The 19,799-nt window shown below is 44.0% G+C and overlaps 1 protein-coding gene across 1 annotated transcript in view; it reads right to left on the minus strand.

Moving 5' to 3' along the window:
- MYL10 (myosin light chain 10) overlaps positions 1–17,294 on the minus strand; it is a 75,198-nt gene extending 57,904 nt beyond the window's left edge. The window contains exons 1-4 of the mRNA XM_086859102.1: positions 16,435–17,294; positions 16,248–16,342; positions 14,643–14,785; positions 13,712–13,803 (exon numbers count right to left, since the gene is read on the minus strand). The gene's annotated coding sequence lies outside the window, so the exon portion shown is untranslated. The remainder of the gene's footprint in view (positions 1–13,711; positions 13,804–14,642; positions 14,786–16,247; positions 16,343–16,434) is intronic.
- Positions 17,295–19,799: the final 2,505 nt, after the last annotated feature.

Below are 19,799 nucleotides of genomic sequence, written 5' to 3' on the forward strand. Positions count from 1 at the left end.
CGTCGGAGCGGCTCAACGATCACAGGGAGGGGAAAAGAAAAAAATAAGAAAAAAGGAAAAGAATAAAAAAGAAGCAGAAAGGAAAAAAAAAGGCTCCCCTTTACCTTCCTGGGGCTGGGGGTGGGTAAGAGCCCACCCTGCAAAGTGCTGGGTGCCCATGCAGGCCTTTGGAGACTGAGTGCCAAAAGCTGTGAGACTGGGACGTGCCATCCCTGCAATGGCAGTGTCTGTAGCTTCCCATTTGGGATTTTCACTGCAGAAATGTGTGGCACGCTCTCTAAAAGATTGTTTGCCAGTATCGTTAGAGGAATCCATACACAAAGAGAGCAGGAAGGAGGTTAAATGAGCAGTGCTTGGCAGTACATCAGTAAATCATTTAAAGATAACCTGTGCATACCAATACCTTAAAAAAAAAAAAAAATCCAATTAAAGTAACTTATTGCAAAGCTAGTCCCATTTCTGAAATGCTTTATATTCCTAAGGAGGAGTGGGAGAGGGAGAGGAAAGAAACAGGACAAGGAGTGAGAGTCTGATGCTATCACATGAGGAAAGCCAAGGCTGGGGATGGAAAAAGAATTCCTACATGCCTCATCAATCGAAATCAATACCAAGGGGGCTTGGCCAGGCTCCTGAATACATATATTCAAAGAAAATGAGACTTTACACTTAAAAGCAATGGGAAGTTTTGACATTGGTGGAGAGTGTAGGAGGAAGAAGGTTTTCTTTTATCTTAAAAGAAAGATACTTCACTGGCCTCAAATGCGTTTCTAGCTAGACATCCCTGCAGATAAACAGCTGCGTGCATTTCCTGCAGCCAGGGTCAGCAGGCTGCTGTGGGGGAACTCATGCAGCTCCTTGCTGGGGAGGTTGAAATCCTTTACAAACAGTAATTAAGCTTCGTGGCACCAGGGTACTATTATACCAGTTTTACAAGGGAATAAAAAGAATGTGGCAGCAAAGTGATTTGCCCAAGGTCATCCAGCAAGTCAGTGGTAGAACCAAGTACTATACACAGATGCCTGATCTCCCATCCTCACCTCTCACCAGCAGAGAAGTCCCCTATCTTGGCCTTTATTAAATAACCATTACAAAATGTATTAATTTTAATTTGGAACTATGTAAATTGACTCTTTCCCAAAAGACAGCAATTGGCTGTTAAATAAATACCGGGTGATTATTGCAATCATATTTGCTGATGAGTGGATCATCAGTGTAATGTGCTGGGTTCAATAAAAAGGTTATTGCCTGTCAAATAAACATGATGAGAAGAGCCTGGACTGATGTGGGACAAACGCAGCAGCCACTGGCTTTGGTGGGAGCTCCAGCTGCTCAGCACCTTTTAGAGGCTGAGTTCAAGTACTTCTTGCAGTATGTAGAGAGAAAACTGGTGCTGCCAAAGCAGCACTAATTCCATTAGCAAGATGACCTTAGGTCAGTCCTGGCACCCTAAACTCGACTGTGAGAGTAGTTAAGTCTCACTGATTTCTGTATAAACAGTTCAGTGTGCAACGCTGTTCTTAACAAGGGTAAAAGTAGCAAAAATAATTCCTGTAGTATGAAAGGATGGGGTGATTTTAGGATTAGTGTTAAATTAAATGCAGAAGGATCTTGCTTCTGTTTTTATTATAAATCAGCAGAAGGAGAGAGCTGTAAATACAGCTGAAAGGCCAGATTAGGTCTTTCAGAGACATGGCCTGCACACAGAGAATTTTTAAGTTTAAGTCACCAGTTTCTTTTGTGTTTGTAGGAACAGTGTTTGTTCTCCAGCAGACAGCCAAGGATGCATCAAAAAAGCCCCTGTACATGCAGAACCGCTTGTCACCGGCAGTCACACACCGAGGCAAGCCCCTTGCTGGGAACTCAGCCGCCGCTTTCCAGGGAGCAGCTCTGTGCCGGGGATGTGCGAGGGCATCATCGCGGCGGTGATGGCATGGCCGCTGCTGCCGGCAGGGCCGGGGCAGGAGCAGGCTTCTCCCGGGGGCTGTGGCAGGGCAGGCAGTTCCCAGGGACGGCACTAGGTGGTGGCCGAGCCGCTGGCGAGGCGAGCGGAGCCGCCAGCGAGGCGCTGCGGCATCGCCAGCACCGCGCTCCGGGAAAAATGGGCTTGATTGAAACCCCTAATGTCTCGCATTAAGGGCTAATGTCCTCCCGAACGCTGGCACAGAGGCGGCCAGGACGAGCTGTACCGCTCGGAGGGAACACTTCTTACCATTCTTATCTGCAGACCTTCGCAGGGTGTTCTTTTCCCGTCAATGTTTCCTTAAAATAGATACTTCTTTTTTTATTTTTATTATTTTTTAAATTTTTTTATTCTCTCTTCCCTCCCTCTCTCCTCCAGCTTAGCCCGTTTAGGGTTTTGCTACTGAAGGTTGAGATAGGGATTTTAGGAGATGCTCGGTTTCAGTTTGGAAAGCGTGGAATGCGCCCTCTCTACCAGCGCAGCCGCGCACTCACATGCCAATTAGAATGTTAATAATAATTAAGTGTCTTACTCCTAAGACGCTCCTACACAGGGGAACGCTAAAGTGCCAGTCAGCTCATTTCATTACATGCAGGCAGACACCTCTCAAGACCTCGTGTGTTTGCTAAGGGAGCGGAGCGGTTCCAGCTCTGGCCAATCTGATTCCAGATGATCTGCTCAACAAACAAATTAGAGCAGCCTACAGAAAAAAAAAACTTGCACCAGAAAAAAAGTCCAGCTGTGGCAGCTGAGCTCTAACTTTCACCTCAAACTGAGCCACAGTAAATACATACGGGGCGAACCCTATAAATTTCCAGCGTGCAGGGGTTTGTGGGAGTCTTTATCTAGCTCTGGTTCACACGCTTCAAAGCGGCTCCGTTTCAGATTTGAGATAATCCCCTAATTAAACACAAACTCAAGCCTTAAGCTGCATGTCATCTGATTTCTACCCCAAAAATCAGGGCTGGACACAGACTCTGTAGGGCTGTTGAGCTTGTTCAGCTCTGAGGTTCCACTGGAGTGGGCAGCAAGGGCTGGTCCAGAGGTCACTTCCATCTGTGAGACCCACCTGGGTCCCACCTTGCCCAGCTCCCAGGAGTGCTGCAGTCTGCCTCACAGCTCACCACAACCTGCTGATTCACAAACCCAGCCCTGCCAGCAGCTACATCCTTTGGTGGGCAAGAGGATGGGAGGTTAGCAAGATTTGGAAGAGTTCCTGGGCTCAAGGCTTGCTTTTCAGGGAAGACCCAGGAGGGAGCTGGGAAGAAAAGCTTGGATACAGTTCTCATCAGCAGAACCTTTTGAGTGACTCTGAAGAGTTCTGCAGTTGAATTGTACCTGGCTAAAGGGAATGAACTTAATATGTTTCTGATACCAGATATGTTTATGGCTACTTTTCACCCAAAGCTCCACTTTCAGAAAAAGGAAAAAAAGAAAAAAAAAAAGAAAAAGAAAAAAGTGAGGCAAGAAGCAAAATCTCCAGGAACAGGAAAAGAGAAAACTCTGTTTGTCCAGAGCACACACCAAATAAACCAGATACAAAATAAGTTAAAGCAAGACTGAGTCATTCACATTTCCAATAAATTAAAGGGGAAAAAATGCTGTCATTTTTCACTCTATTTCACATCAGAGAGCAATCACAACAGACTATTCACTTAATGCGATGATGATTTTACCCCTGCCCCCAAGGGGTTTCTCTGCCTCTCTTGCACAGTCCTGAAAATTATCACATTTGCCCCCATTTTACATCTCTCCCCACACCCAGTTTGTCCCATTTCAAATGTTTCGGGTTCTTACATCTGCTGTCATTCTCTTTTTACTATCCTTTGATTTTTACCAGCTGCAAGAGAAAAAAATATACAGAAACCCATGTATCTGATTAGATGTGCATGACACACAAAGCTACACCTGAATGTACAGCTGAGTTCACCCAGACCCAGTTTTCCCAAAAGATCAGAAGTCTGAACAAAATCAAGCCAATCCAGGAACACAAATCTCATAAAGAAGGCTCCCCTGGGTCCTATTTCCAGTTTCTCCACAGATAACCCGAGGGGATGCTGTGGGGCCAACTCACCACTGTGGTAAGGAATTTCGCATACCCAGCTTCAATTTTATCTCCAGCCCTTGGGAAGTGAAAAGCTAAATGAGCAATCTAAAGTGAAGACTCAGCTTCCCATTGAACTGCTACTTTTCTAAGCCACCACGGAGTTTGAAAGTTTTGTTAAGCCCAGTACTAATGACTTTTATTGCAGAAATTCAATGAAAAGAGTCATTGCACTTGGGTTAGGGGAGACCTCCAAAATCCCTTGTGCAAACTCCTGCTCAAAGCAGGACTAAGTCACAGTGCTGTAATACAAGATCTTGAAGCAGAAGAGAGCAGATGTGGGGATGTTTCCAGGTAAAGGTCTTCCCAGAGCTTTTCAGAAATTTTTATCAAAGCCTAGCAGTACATAAACAGTTTGCTCTAGAGCACAGCAGCTGCTGTGTTATTCAATAAAAAGATTTTCTATATTGCATTGCTGGTGTCCACTGGGCTTCTAAAAGCATTACACAAGGTAAAATCAGAAGTGTATGGTGGAAACCAAAAGGGAAATGGCTGCATTTGAGTTTAGCACAAAAACCCAGTTATAATTTCACAGGAGAACAGAGAGAGAATGGAGTAAACTCCTACACTGCTCTTACTGCTGGAGATTCTGCCATAGTGAGGCTGAGAGCCGAGAGCAACCTGGAGACTCAATGTGGGTATTCACTCCCACAGGGATGCTGCTGACTGACTTAACTGGAACTGTATTTGAGCAGAATGTTTCAGATCTTCTGCCCACTTTGTACGAGATCGAATTCTATCCACTCATGAGCAAGAACTTCTTGCTTTCTCAAAACATTAACCTCAAATTTTAAACATAGAATGGTAACACAACATGCAAAATAAGTTTGAATAACTCTAGGTGATATGCACTAGCATTACTGTGCACACACAAATTCTTAAACTCTGGAAATAATGAGGTATTTTGATAATAATTTTCCTCTCAGCTGTATAGTAACAAACAAATCTGTTCTATTGTTATTGAAGGCAGTAGTGAAACTGTATGAGAATATCTGAAAATGTAAGAAGTCTTGAAAAAGTCAAATAGTCTGAGCTTTGTAATTCACAGTTGTCTGATAAGATTAATGTTAGTTTTTGGACACATCACCATCTATAAATTACAGGAAAATTACCTGGGTAATTAGCTGGAAGCAAAATAAGCATCCTCCTATTCTGTAAAACACAGCAAATTATTTTATAAATAAGCACTTGATCAAACAATCATTTGATCTTGAGAGCTGTGTAATCAAAGTTTTCAATCACTTTTCCTTAGCTGCCAAGAGTTTCAGCCTCACAGAAGCTCTAGCATTTTGTCAACCTCCAGTGCACAGAAATGTTGAGGCATGTCCCCACAAGATGCTCATCTGTCTGGCTTGCAGTTAAAGCCATGAGATGTTACTTTTTACATTAGCTGAGAATTGCCCAGTTGCAGTTTTTAAGTTTGTTAAGGATGACAAAGATGAGCATGACAGACTTGCTGTGATTAAATGCCTCTTGGATTTATTTCACAACACGCTAAATGTTTCTTATGATACAATCTTAAAATTAGAATGAACTGATCTCGTACCCACTGAAGTTTATGACATGATGAATTCTCTGGAGGGTAAATTACAATGAAACATTGGTAGCAAATTATGTGGTTATAAATGTAGCTCATCCAAAAACACCTCATGACAACAACATGAACTCTGTTCAGTGTCTGATGTCAGCAAATATGACCATTTTCACCTTCATTCAGGGGGGAACCAGGCTTCACAAAGGAGCTAAGATTGTACAAAAGCTCAACTGGAACTTTGCTGAGAAATACTTTCTATATTATATGCTAAAAATTAAGTGAGGTGTGCATGCACTTCACAAGTATTGAATTTGGACATAGTATATTGCTTTATATTGGGAGCCCCGGTTCTTTCAATTTCTTATAGTTTGTGGAATTAATTATGTCCATTTCTACCTCAAATGCAGAAGGGGAACAAATAATTTCCTTGGATAAACGGACTTGAACAGATTGCAGTAGACCACAGAATATTGATTATGTAAAGTTTGAACTTCAAATTAAGGCACAAATGAAGGTTAATTCCAGTTATTCATGTAAAGAGTCTTATGACTTGCTTTAAAAATATATTGAAAAAGTATCAAAACTGGTCATAAGCACTATTTTCAGTAACAAATTGAAGTCTACAGGACTGAATTGCATATTCAAGGGTAGTAGATGTGAACATAAGGACTTGAAAAAACAGATGATTTGCTAAGGGAAATGACATTTCTTTAAATTGCTCCTTCAAAAGGGCATTCTTTCCTTAATCACGTAGTTCTTTCCAAGGTGGGTGATCATCCTGCTCAGGATGCAGAAGACATGCAGTGGTCAGAGCAGCCCTGGATTCCTGCTAAGCCCAGCCACAAAGCCTCCTTTGGTTGTGCTCAGTCATCAGCAAAGTGGAACAGTGGCTCTGACTGCCAGGCTGCAGCTGGAGACAGGCAAGGAAGGTTTGGTTCCACCTTTTCCTGGGCAGATCCTGCTCACTTGGATGAGGGGATGTAACCAGAGCTTCCCATGGGGACTTTGGACTGTTGTGTGCTCTCTGCCATAACCACACCAAACCAGCTGTGCTTTGGAACAGCAGCTGGAAATGGCCAGCTCCAAGGAGTCAGGGACCTGCCCCGTGTTCTGGAGGTATCACTGCATTATTTTTTATTTCCCCCCAGGTAATCAGGATGTTTTTGCTGTAATTAGTATTAAATTTTCAGCATGATTGGTCTGGAGTCCTATATGCACACATCATTTCAGGACACCGTGCTGAATCCTGAGTTCACAGAGCCACAGAAACAGCCATAGTTGTGCTCACACTTACTCTGGAGCTCTGGAGGAAAATTCAAGCCAGGGAAACTGAGTCTCTCCCACAATAAAACCAAGCCAGTGTGAAGACAGTTTGAACAAGCTGGGATTTGGGCCTTCACTGTCTTCTGAGGGTTCAAGCTGACAAGATAGACACCACTAAGGGAATTCAAACTTCTGACAGGCTCCAGTACCCTGAAACAGCTTCCTGGGTGAAATTATATCCCAATGTCACAAGGGGCTGTCCAGCTGTGACAGACTCTCACTAAGCTGGTGTGGCCCACAGAACTTTCCTGCTTTCATTTGTGCTCTTGACCACTTGGAAATAAATCCAGGGGAGTGTCTGTCTTCAGCAGCAAGGTGGACCAAGGCTTTTCCACATACCTCTACAACCCAGTCAAACCCTTCTGGTATTTTAATATAAGGCTTTAGGAAGCTTCATATGGTTGTGTTTCCTTTTTAGCATTAGCACATACCCACACCCAGCACTTCATTTTCCTAAAATACAAATGTGTACATGTATAATAAAAAAACGTTGACAAGTCCTAGTCAGAATTCAAGAAATTTTAGACCTGGAAACCTGTGCACCTAAAAAAGGATCAAATGTTTCCCTTGCACTATTAATTTCTGATTCCACAGCCTGAGGATGCAGAACAGCAGTCCAAGGGGCACGTGCTACAGAATGTCAACTGGCATCAGCAAAGGTGCCGTGGATGCTGCAGAGCTCTCCTGTAAGACTGCTGACTGTTTTCATGGCATCACATGAAACACAGAAATGAATAGCTTCTCTTCTATGATCACAGCATGAAAGTTTTGCTTTGCTGTCTATCCCTTCTCATTAAAAGCATAAAACACAACACAAGACAGGGATTAGACACAGAGCAGGCAAACGCAACAGAGCCACAGGGAAGAGCTCAAGGAGTAAAGGGATTGGCACATGTGCCAATAAAGGCAGCCCTGGTGTCAGCTACAAGTTGCACCCTCAGAAGCCAGAACTGAATTTCACTCAGAGAGCAGAGGAACAATAGGCACAGACACTCCAGACCACACAGGCATGTACACCCAGTTCCTTCTCCTGAGCTTCAGTGCAGGTGTTAAAAGAAGACTCTCCCACAGCAAACTGTCATAAAACTGTTACTTTTTCTTTTCTCAAGTCCTCTTAAAAACAAACAGGCATACACTCTTTTCCTGTGAAGCAAGTTTAGGGTTTTTTTCCTATTTAAATTACAAACACATCAGAAGTCTCTCTCACCACAGCGCATCCTGTCTTTTCTCTGTCTGACATTTAGAGTACAAACTCTTTAGGGCAGGCTCTGTCTTTAGTTTTTATGTCTCATACAGAGCCAAGACATCTTTTCAGTGTTAAAGTAAAAAAGGCCCATCTACATTCACGAGGTTTCATGACACATGCCCAGTTATCTGTGATACACACATGGCATGGTCAGTAGAACAGGTCTGTACAAACAAACTCTCCATGCACACACAACAAAACAAATCCTGACTTGTGTGCTGGGGCCTGCACACCTGGTACAGTGCACACAGGAGGGCCTTGTTCATGCATCTGATTTTTAAAAGTGCCCAGGATCCCTGTAGACTGGGAGGAATGGGGAGAAGCAGGGAGGAGGAGGAGGAGGAGGACTGCAGAGGGAAGCTGTGGTGTCCAGCTCAGCTCCTGGCAGTGCTGTTGGTGAGGTTGGGGAAGGTGGGAGTGACTCAGGCACACAGACATCGTGCACTGCATTGTAGGGCTGAGGAAGGGTGAGAACCCCTGCCCACTGTGACCCCTTCCCTGGGCAAAAGCAAAGCAAATCCATCTCTCTCAACAGTTCCAAGTAGCTGCTCCAGTCAGGCGCCATGATGACATCAGCCCTGCTTTCGCAATTATTTAACCTCTGTCGTTCAGATCAGCAATGAACCAGCAAGGGTGACTAATAGACACATCAGACCTGAGAAGTTATCAACACACCAAACAGGGGGCCGGCCCTCAGGAGTGAACTCTGCTTTCAGGAGGCTGTTTGCTCCGTATTTGGGGGAAGATTGTATGAAATTGAACATTAGGTGTCCATAAAAAGCTCCAGGAAAAGCTCTGTGTGCCGTGGCAGTGTCATTCCTTTCGCCAGAAGGATGCAGATGCAGCAGATATTTGCTTTTTCTCATTTCTGCCTGTCATTTTGCACTACTCCCCTCCAACTCTGGCTCCTGCTCTCACTCCTCATACAAGCATGGAAAAAGTAGCTTCTTTTAACAGACATCTACAATAAACATGCCGATACTTGAGATGTAAACTGAGAGGCTGGCATTATAACAGAGCCTCTAAATCAACCTCAGGACCTTGTTAGCATAATTAGTGATAGGACTGGTGGCTTACAAGATCCAGGACAGAAAATGGAAAAATAGTAATAACAATAAAAAAATGCAGTTGTATCCTAGCAATTGCTGGGATGATTGCTGATGGTTCAAAAGCAAGTCATATCTTGCGTGAGACAAATACATTTTATATGATGTTTAATCTCACAGGAATTCTGCCGGAAATACTCAGAAGCTTGTTAGAGGAAAATATGAGAAGCTACTCATGTGAACAATAAAAGATTCTTGTGTGGTGGAGCTACTGTGACTGCCATGCTGCTAATAGGTGCACATTTTGCAATTACTAGCATACTGAAAAATAATGCTGCATTCACTGCTCCTATTTACTAATTTGAAGCTTTGGAGAAGAAGACAGTCCTGGACATCCTTCAAGCTTAAACTCAGGTAAGGTAGAGAAGCACAGGGGACAAGATTTGTTCAAGATCCCCTGGAAGTCAGTGGCAGAGCAAGGAAAAAAACCTGTCTATAAGGGATCTGAGAGCATTAATAAGTTTTGATGGCCCTAATCAGTCTGACCTGCAACCTCCACCCTCTGCTCATGGTCAGGAGTCTCACTGAAGCTCAGCCCTGGGTCTTTAGTCACCAAATGAGCAAAGCTGAGTGCCTGCCCCCAGCTTACACACAGAGGTGCCTGTGCCTGTCCAGGGACCTTGTAGATCTTGACCCACTAATTTCCCAGCTTGACCTCAGGCCAAGCTCATCACTGTGGCCCTGCCCGGTGATAACCAGGCTGTGTATGACCATTATTAGCCTTACTGATCCTGATCTGTGGATTCACTTCCTGGCTTGAGGTCGGACCTGCCTCATCACCACAAAATTGTCTGATGTTTTGGACTCCAGGCTGAAGTTGGCTGCCACTCCCAGCGAGCCCTGCCTGCCTCCCCTGAGGGCTGTGGGGTGGGCCCTGGCTGGAGAGAACCCTGTCCACATTATCCTTGTCAGTTCCCTGTGTCTTTGGGAGCAGATAGTGCCTGCTGCACCCTGACTTGACCCTAATACATCACCCTGCCTCCCTTGTCTGCATAGTACCCAGGGCAAGAAGAGAAATGCCACATGTTGATTTGATTGGGGAACAGGCAGAGAGAAAAAAGGTACAAACTCAAACTGGAACTTGTCTTTGCTCCATGGTTTAAGCATGTCCTTCCTCCCATTTCACATTGGAGATGGCAGCATTGCCTGCCCCAACGCAAGGCAGCAGTGAGAGACATTAAAGGGGTTACAGAAGGAGGTTCATGTTCTGCGTCAATGTCCCTTGAGAACAACAAATCTTGGCCGACAAGAGTAGAAACGAGAGGAATCAGGCTTTAGCGGGAGGGAGTGATCACAGCAGAGGGCTTGAGAGCACGGGAAGGAAAGGCAGAGACCTGGGAAGGGGAAGCACTGTCAGATTAGCCAGCAGGACAGCCAGAGGAGGCCGATGATGCTCCTGAGGACAGGTTTGTGTGGGCTCAGCAAAGCTCTAGGGCAGCTCTGGTATTTGGGGCTCAGAAAGGCAGAGGGGCTCAGCGAGCACTGTGACATGCAAAGAGCTCACAGCAAAAGGGCCAGGTTGTCCTTTGACTGATGTTGGACACATTCCTAAGTGCAGCTGGCATCTGGCATCAGATCCTAGCTTTCTTCAGAAGCCTTCGGTGTGCAATGCAGAATTCCAGCAGGGTTTGTCTTGCACTGGGGGACCTGGATGTCTGCAGTCCTGGCTCCATGTGTGGAGGGAAGAACAGCTCATCCAATAGTTTGGTCTCTAACTACAATCTCTCCTAAATTAGGCTTTTCACACGGAACAGCAGGAAATTCACATACAGCTCATGCTGAGGTTAAAAGGCAGCAATTGTCTAAATCTTCATATACAGGCAATTATTGGCCTTTTAATTTGGAAGCTAAAGGAGGTGACTCAACAGAAAAGGGTTCAGGCTGAATCAGCAAGATCTTTCTTGGGAGTTAGATATACAGCAAGAAAGCAAAATAACTTAGGGGTAGGCAGGGAAAAAATTGTGTGTATGGAATTCAGCTTTTGCCACAGACAATTTCTACTTTTCCCTCTTCCATTCCTGAGACACTCATGTGCAGCCCATGGAGTGAATTAAGAGAAGAAAGAAGTTAATACCTCCATAGCATCCAATGCTTTAGGTATCTACAAACCTCCTTAGACACATTCACTGATCTCCACACAACAGCTCTTCCATGAGAACTGGGCCTTGCTAGAAGTGTATTGTAATTTGAAATTAGAAAACTCTGTCAGCCTCACAATTCACAGTGCTGAAGTAAAGCCCAAGATCCAGGCTTTTAGAGGAATGGATGTAGTGAAGGGAAACTGTGGATTACACTTTTCTGGGGTCCTGCAAGTGGCTAATTAGCCCAGAGAAGCACTGAAATTCCCTTGGTCTCTGCCTGCTGGAGGCATGCCAAGGGAGTCTGCCTTATTCTTACATGAAGTAGTATCTGAAGCAAGATCAAAGGATGAGACCAAGATTTCACGGCTAGTGCATCGGGCAAGTCTGCAGAGGCTTTCAAGATGATCTTTACAATAAAGAGAAAACTCTGCTCAGTGACATCTTAGTTATGGGATGTTCATTTTCCAGCTTTTACTATTGTGAGTGTTAAATTCCTTGTGTCAATTGATGGCCTATAATTTCACACTCTTCACATGGGGAAAAAAAATTGATGCAGATGTTTTCAGATGCAGTGTGGATTCAGGTATATTTCTGCAGTGTAAAGTCTGAGATTCCCTCACTTTCAAAGGGATTTGGGACACTCATTGGGATGCTTTGGAAAAGGTTACCTTAAGTAACTGTGTCCTTACAGAGTTACCACTGAAGGCAGTGAGCAAGCCTGCCCTGTGAGTAAATGATTTTTTTTATGGCTAGGGACCAGCTAGCAGAGATGGATGTGGTGTATTCGTGCCCCTTTGCCCTTTCTCCAGAGCACTTTAAAGGACCCTGTAATCATAAATGTAGGAAGAATTTGCTTTCCTTCTGTCCATCCCCACCCTGCTATGGGAAAGAAAAGAATTATTATGACAATTGGGCAATTGTAAACCAGAGTAATTAAGTGATTTGCCAAAGGCCAGGTAGCCAAACTGGGGAACTGAACCCAAGCGTCCTCATTGCTGCTCCTCCCCCATAGCCGATACACACAGACCCTGAAAGGTCGGAATCCTTCTTCCCTGGGGAAGATTCCATTTCCTCCTTTGAACACCGAGGGAGGGGCCCCTCTAAATCACAGGTTAGGCAGGCACTCAACTGAGTTAACACGATGTACTTCCCTGCACCATGTCTTGGAGGTGTAGTTAGGTGTTAGTACATGCACTGCTGCAGCTCCTAGAGGTCTCTGCCAAAAGCAAGCCCCATTGTGTTGGCCACCGTTCACACACAGTATGAGAGAGTCCCTGCACCCAAAGAACTTTAATATTCTTTGATATTTCTGGGAAATGTTTAATGAGAGAATTTCAACACAGAGTACAGGGCCTGTTTTTTCCTTTTAACCTAGATTACACCAGGATAACTCCATTCACTTCAACACAAACCTGTCAGAGATGAGACCCCAGATCATTTATGTTGCAGTCTCTCTTTTTAAAAACACTGGAGCATATATAGCAAATAATCAGGAAATTAGTGGACAGGTGGCATTAATTTTCTCCAATGTCACCAATTTGGTTGCTGTTGTGGAAACACAGCAAGGCACAGCAACTGCTATTTCAGTGCAGAGAGCCATCCCTGAGGCCCAGATGGTGACCATATGATTCTTCCCTCTTATGGACCATAGACATGTTTCCTACCCTTAGAATTTTACTTCTGCTTGCAAAGAGGGCTCACCTAAATCTGCCTATCCCCCACAGAACCTGGGTGCAACACAGGTCCCTTCAGGAATCCAGTAAAGACCCAGACAGTGGGTAAACAATTTGTGGAAAAAGCACAACCTGACTCAATTAGAATTTCCTCCATGAATAGCTCCCTATGTCAGAACTTAAGGCCCCAATTCATAGGGAAATCTGGGACCCATTTCCTCAGGAATTGCTAGCTATTTACGCAGAGAAAGTACTGCATTCTGATTTTGTTTTCTGGACAGTCTGGAGTGGGCTTTATGCTCACTTGAATAGATTGGATTTATACTAGGCTGGTAGCAGTGACATGTGAAGAGATCTGTACTTCTAAAACTTGTGTCCTCCAGCACCTCATCTCTTCTCTTTGGCAGAAGGTGTCCAGGTATCAGGAAATGCTGATCTGCTGCTGTAGATGAAAAGCATGAACCCCTTCACCCAGCCCAACTTTGTCAAGAGTCCCAAAACTACACCTGGGTGGTACAAAACAGAGTACTTTTCATCTGTCATCTCCTTGCTAAGGAGCCCATGAACTCCCAAGGCCCAACATGCAGCCTCTAGTCATGATCAGTGTTGGGAGCATAGGGGGATAATGGTTAATACAGAAGAAGCATCTGTGGGCCAGAGCCCCATACATCCCATAAAACACACCTCTCTTGGAGTTCTCTTAGCACAGGTGACAGATGTCCTTCCTCAGGAAAGATGCTCCTGTCGTGTCCTTTACTCTGGCAAACGGGACTCGTCTGTGGAGTAAGATGTTATAAGAGAAGAATGAATCTCATGCTGTCTGACCCTCAAGAAATAGTTACAATGATCTCCCAAACCCTCCAGTGTATAATGCACCCTTTTCAAAGGCCCAGCCTTAGCCACACACTCCTGTACAAACAAAATTGGATCTAATTCCAGCTCCTATGGCCTTTCCTAGAGTTAAACAAAGCTTTGTAGAGCTGAATGATAACAAACCATAGAGGGAGAGAGAAACAGCATGAAGAAAAAAAATGCAAAACATTCGTCCCTGACATTTGAAAAATTCTTATTTGCCTAACTCTCCTGATTTCAGCAGAGCTGTATAACTTTATACCAGCTTCCAAATTCGTGTTTCTTTTTATTTAAATCTCTCTTCTAACGAGGTCTGAAAGCAGCAGAGGAGTTCAGGCAGACGTGTGTAGGCTGTCTCAGACAGCAGGGGCTTCAGGCAAGAAGAATTTCAGGCCAACAGCAGCAAGAAAGAGAAAAGGTTGGTGGTGGAGGAAAAGAAGATGAAGAGGGAAGCAGTGAGAGGCAATTCTTGTGGTTTGGAAGTTCCTGTGGCTCTGTGTACAGTCAGCATTTCTGTCTGCAAACAGAAACATTTCTATTTGCTTTGCAAGCCAGATTTCTCAACCTTTGGCCTTCTGACCTTCACTGTATCTGGCACCAATCAGGTGTGAGATTGCAGCTCCCTGCTCACAGGGGCAGAGCTTTTTCTCTTGGTCCAGCAGCCAGACGAGATGGGGCTCCCCAGAACAAGGCAGACACTCAGTGTGGCAATGGCAGTGCAAGGAGAAAGTCCCGAAAACATTCTCTTCAGATGAAGGCTTACCTCAGCTTAGGTTCTTCCATGTTGTCCAATTCCAGTAAAGCCAGACTTCAGGAATGAGAATCTAAGCATGAGCTGCACATTTGCTAAGAATCAGACCCAGGTTCCACCTGCTCAAAGGTACACAGTGCTATCTCTGTGGGACTCTGCCAGAAGAAGAGGAAAGCAATGTCCATATTTGACCATTCTGGTCATTCAATTTGTCCTTATCAAATAAAAATAAAATAAAATAAGGGTTTTTTGAAGGCAGTACAGTTTCTTTATACCGCATGCCCATGTTTATTGCCATATAAAATTCCCTGTTTGACTACACCCCACCCAGGCTCTTGTACACACCTGCATAAGTCTATAATTTTATCCCATGAATCATTCTGTACCATCAGATCACACCCAAGTTACCAGAACTTTAAGGAAGTGGCAAGTTCATATGCTGGTTTTCATCTTTCAGTTTTAAAATAGAAGAATATTTTATTGCTGCCCTACATCCACAGGTATTTCTTAAAAAAAAATAAAAAATAAAATAACAGGCAGAAAGACCATGTAAAATAATTAATGAAATGCATCCAACAAAAGGGAGAAGTATTAAATGATCTTTAAGAGGCTGTTTGGACCCATCTTGCAGAGGCTGTGTCTATATCATGATGCATGGGGTACTGCAAAGCTGAAGCATTCTAAATGGGTCAAGCTCACCAAGAATCATGAGACTGAGGAAAAATTGTAACTTCCAATTTAAAATAAAGAGGTTTGGGTTATTTTCCTCTGTGTTTTTCAACCTTGTGAGAGTATTGAGGCCATGGTTTTAAGCACTTAAGCAGCCTTTGAAGGACTTTTTTCCCAGGAAAGTGGAGATTTGCAGCTAAATTACTTGTGTCAATAGGTAGGTGTTTAAGCAAACAACAGACGAAATTGCAATCCAAAAAGAAATCCAAATGCCATGGTGTACAAGAGCAATGCTGCAGTGGTTCAGGCTGGTTGCAGAATGTTTTTTGTTAGAAACACAAAGTCCCAGCAGCACCCAGATATCTGCAGGCAAACACTTGCATTTTTTCACTTTTGTTTGCAATGTAGAACATACTTCTATTTTAGCAGACATTTCTCACTTTTAACTTCTCAGAGTTATTTTAGGATTACCAAATACTGCTCGGATTGACTGGCTCTGTAGTTCCTAGGATTAGGCTCAATGTGCTTCTTGACTTGCAGCCATTTGGCGGCCGCTTCATTGTTACACAAATGTAACATGCAGCAATGACAAGAACTTCTTGCCATTCAATTATAAAATGACAGGCAGCCAAATAAGAAAATGGGATTACCTCCTGGGCAACTTCAATTCATGTAATATTGCCATTGGGTTGTTTTCTAGCCAGGACACTTAATTGCTAAGAAATGTGTTTACAGCTTGGTATGTGCATTATCCATTTGGGACCATGACAGGAGTGACAGAATGGTAACAGAGATTGGCCAACAGTATGAAAGAGGCTGCCACCAGTGGGGAATTCCACCATGGTGCAAATACATGGACATCCATAATAACAACTGTCTTTTTTTCCTGTCTCTGACCCAGCCAGGAAAAAAAAAAGAAAAAGCAAAGCAGTGGTTGAAATCTTTTACCTGCCCTGGAAGGGTCGAGGTTTGCAGGGATGATTGGGCGCCTTGGAACCCAGATCTAGTTTTTCTCATCCACATTCATCATGCTTTATTGCTTGCTAATGGAACGACAAAGAAGAAATGGTCTAAATCTAATCATGTTGCAGTTGAGTCTGTCTGGAAACCCGCAGCAACATCAAGTATCAGATACCTCAGTGGGTCTCCCATGCACACAACTCCCTCTGGTTAGTGGCCTCCCTGCTCAGCACAGCGTTACAACAGGGCTCTTTAACTCCCAGCTCTGCACAGTGCCACTGACATTTCCATTTGTTGTCCCCTCAGTGCGGTGTTTGGTGCTATCAAAGCGCCGCCCGCCTCTCCAAGGGTTGCATTTAACCAACTTCTCTCTCCCTGTGCTCCCCGATCCTCTGTGATTGGCAGGAGGCTCTGGGCAGCAGACAAGGTGAATCCTGTAAACATGGCAAGAGATAAGGCAACAGCAAAGGGAATGATAACCACAAAAGTACCTCACAGGGTTCAAGGGATGGTGGAGCATGCACTGTTTATTTTCTGTGCTCTTGGATCAGCTGCAATTCCACATGTAAGCAAGCTCGTTCCGCCTCAGCTTTAGGACCTGGAAAGTCCCTTAGCACTGAACATTATTTAACAAAGAATATATGCTTTCTTTATCTTTTATCTATATAGGAAACAAAACAAAAACAAAACAACCGAGACATTTGAACAATGCCTACAGCTCTGACTTAGGCCATGTCTCTGCCCTTGTTTGCACTGATGTAAATCGGAGATCGCTGCGAGAGATTTAAAATTGGCCTTTAAATTCCTTATCACATCACTCCTCTGCTCTGCCAATGATCTGTTCTGTGTGTTTCTAACAACAGTGCCCATGCTTTTGCCAAGCCACAGTTACACATGGAATGCTTTCTCTCTCTCCAGGTAGACACAGTACCTGTCCCCTCATCTACTTTCATATAAAATACGCAGCTTTCATCCTGATCCTAAGAAGTGCACTACCAATTATACCAATCCCAGGGTTTTTTAACTCATTTCCCCAGCGTTTACTCAGCTGGCTTGCCCATCCCATTTGTTTATGATGAATTTTTTATGACATAAACAATTACTTATTCCCAGGTGCATTTAACCAGAAGAGCAGGAACAGAGAGAAGTAACAGACTTAGGACTGCCTGGGCTTGCATGGTGGCAGCAACAATACATTTACAGGCTTCAAAGGCACTGATAGGGCTCCTTCTGCATTTTGGGGGGCTCATGACTAGAAGTGGCTGGAAAAAGGTGATTTTGAATGCACAGAGAATCTCTTATTTTGGTTTGGTTTAGTTTAAGGGAGTGCAGCAGCATTTTCCCCTAATAAATCCAAGGCCATGCCTTGCACGGCACAGTTGTGAACCTGGCAGTGAAGTAGTCCATGCACAGCCATGAATGTGCACACAGCTGCACACTCACTCGTGCCCTTGCACACCCTTACACACTCACACACTGCCTTGCACACTCACACACACACACTCTGCACTGCTGTAGTGCAATTGTGCCATGCCACAAAGAACAAGATGTGAGAGGCAAGGCTTGATCTGCTTTTCTGTCTCTCTGCCTTGACCCCTAACGCCCCCAGCACCACCATGGCTCCTGCAGCAGCTCAGCAGCTCAACTTCTGTAATATCTGGGGCGTGGATTAAACACCATGGTTTGAATAATGGCATTGATTTTTTAATTTTTTCAGGAAAGTGATTTATTCTGTCCTCAGAATCCCTGTAACTGATGTGTATTATCCAGTACTGCCAAGTTTTGTCAAGGGCTTGAGAGAAAGGGTGAATAAAGACACAGACACAGTTTTCCTCTTATGTCTGCAGATGACTCCTACCTCTGAGCTGCCAGGTAATATCATATAAGTCATATTAGCCCTTGTTCCCTTTCTATCCATGGTTGACATAATTAGTGGAGAAAAATTGATGTAGCTGATGGTGACACAAGGCTGAATCTGCATCAGTCTGAAAGCCAGGCAGCAATAGCACTGAGTAACGTGACAAACTACCCAACCCTACATACATTGTGCATTTCTCCATAAAATCCAGGCAATGTGGCCTGCATGGTTTTTACCTTGGATGCTTCAGCAATAAAAAGATTTTTGATAAAGAAAGTTTAAGAAATAGGATCTGAAAGTCTGTATCAAACAGAAATGGTCCCCAAGGTACATTAAAATCTGACAGTCACCACTCAATTAGCAAGTGGGAGACAGCTGTCTGTCTGTCACTCTTTCTCTTCCTTGAACACAAACACATTCAAATTCAATCCAGATCTTTTTGTTTCATCAGCAGGTTTAGCCAGTTACCTGCCGGATGTGGAACAAGTTTAGGTACCGATTCTTGTAACTTAGTAATGGTCCAGAGTTATTCTCCCTCTCTCTACTTACAATGTCTGACAAGCTAATTGCCAAAGGAAAGAGAAACCTTCTCCCAGACACTGCACTCTGGGACTCCGGTCTATTTAGATTTGCCATTTGTCTGTCCCCGTTTCTAAGCACAGTTCAGAGAACTCTCCGTGAAGAATAAGGCCCTTTCTCCTGGACCCTTTGAGAGATTTCCTATTAGTCACCAGGATAATTAAAGGTTCCAGTTGCATTGCATTAGCACCTTTCATGTCATTAGAGTCCAGCTGCAGTGTGAGAATCACATATTTGCTGAGACTCCTGTGCCAGCCAGCGAGCCAGGAGCAGAGCTTTACATTTCATCACTTTGTAAAAGAAATACAATTAAGCAGTGTTCCCTGATCATATTGCAGCTTGCAAGAGGGGCTCTAAGCACCAATCACTGGAATGTCTGCCCATGATTGTATTGAAATGGTGCCTTGACAAGGGTTTATGAACACATTGTAATAAATCCATGGCCACCTAAGACTCCTTAATTGTCAGTGTACTGCACACAAAGCTGCTCAGACCCCTCGATGGAAATGCTCACTGTGCCTGGGCACAGTATGTGGCATCTCCATTTGACTTATAAGAAAATCTTCACCCGTTATTAGTATTGCAGGTGTAGTGCCACAGGGTTGGGGAGCTCTGAATTCACCCTGCAAAGGCTACTGGTACAGAGATATAGTTTATTATAACATTGTTAATTGACAGACTTGTATGCCTGTCTAGTCAATAACAGCCTGCTAAAAATATGCATTAAGCAGGGAGAATGAATCAGCTGCTAATAGCAGTCTGCCTGATTGTCAGCTTCTATCTATCTTCAGGATTTGTCGGAACCTTGTCACTATTGTGCTCCAGCAGCTCCGAGCCTGTAACATATTTATCCTCCAAACACCCCTCTGGGGCAGGGCGGTTGTTGCTCTCACCAGTTTACAGATGGGAAACTGTGATATTGAGAGGGAGAGTGATTTGCCCAAGGTCACACAAGAAATCTGTAGCAAAACAGGGAATAGTTCATCAGTCTGGCAACCCCAGGGGGATTAACCTACCCCCCCACCAGGACATCCTTGTTTCCTTCCTCTTTCAAATCAGCAGTTACAGCAATTTATACCAGTAGAAATTCTTTAAAATTCCTT

Source organism: Cyanistes caeruleus, chromosome 21 (assembly GCF_971803275.1).
Source record: "Cyanistes caeruleus chromosome 21, bCyaCae1.hap1.1, whole genome shotgun sequence".
Taxonomy (NCBI): domain Eukaryota; kingdom Metazoa; phylum Chordata; class Aves; order Passeriformes; family Paridae; genus Cyanistes; species Cyanistes caeruleus.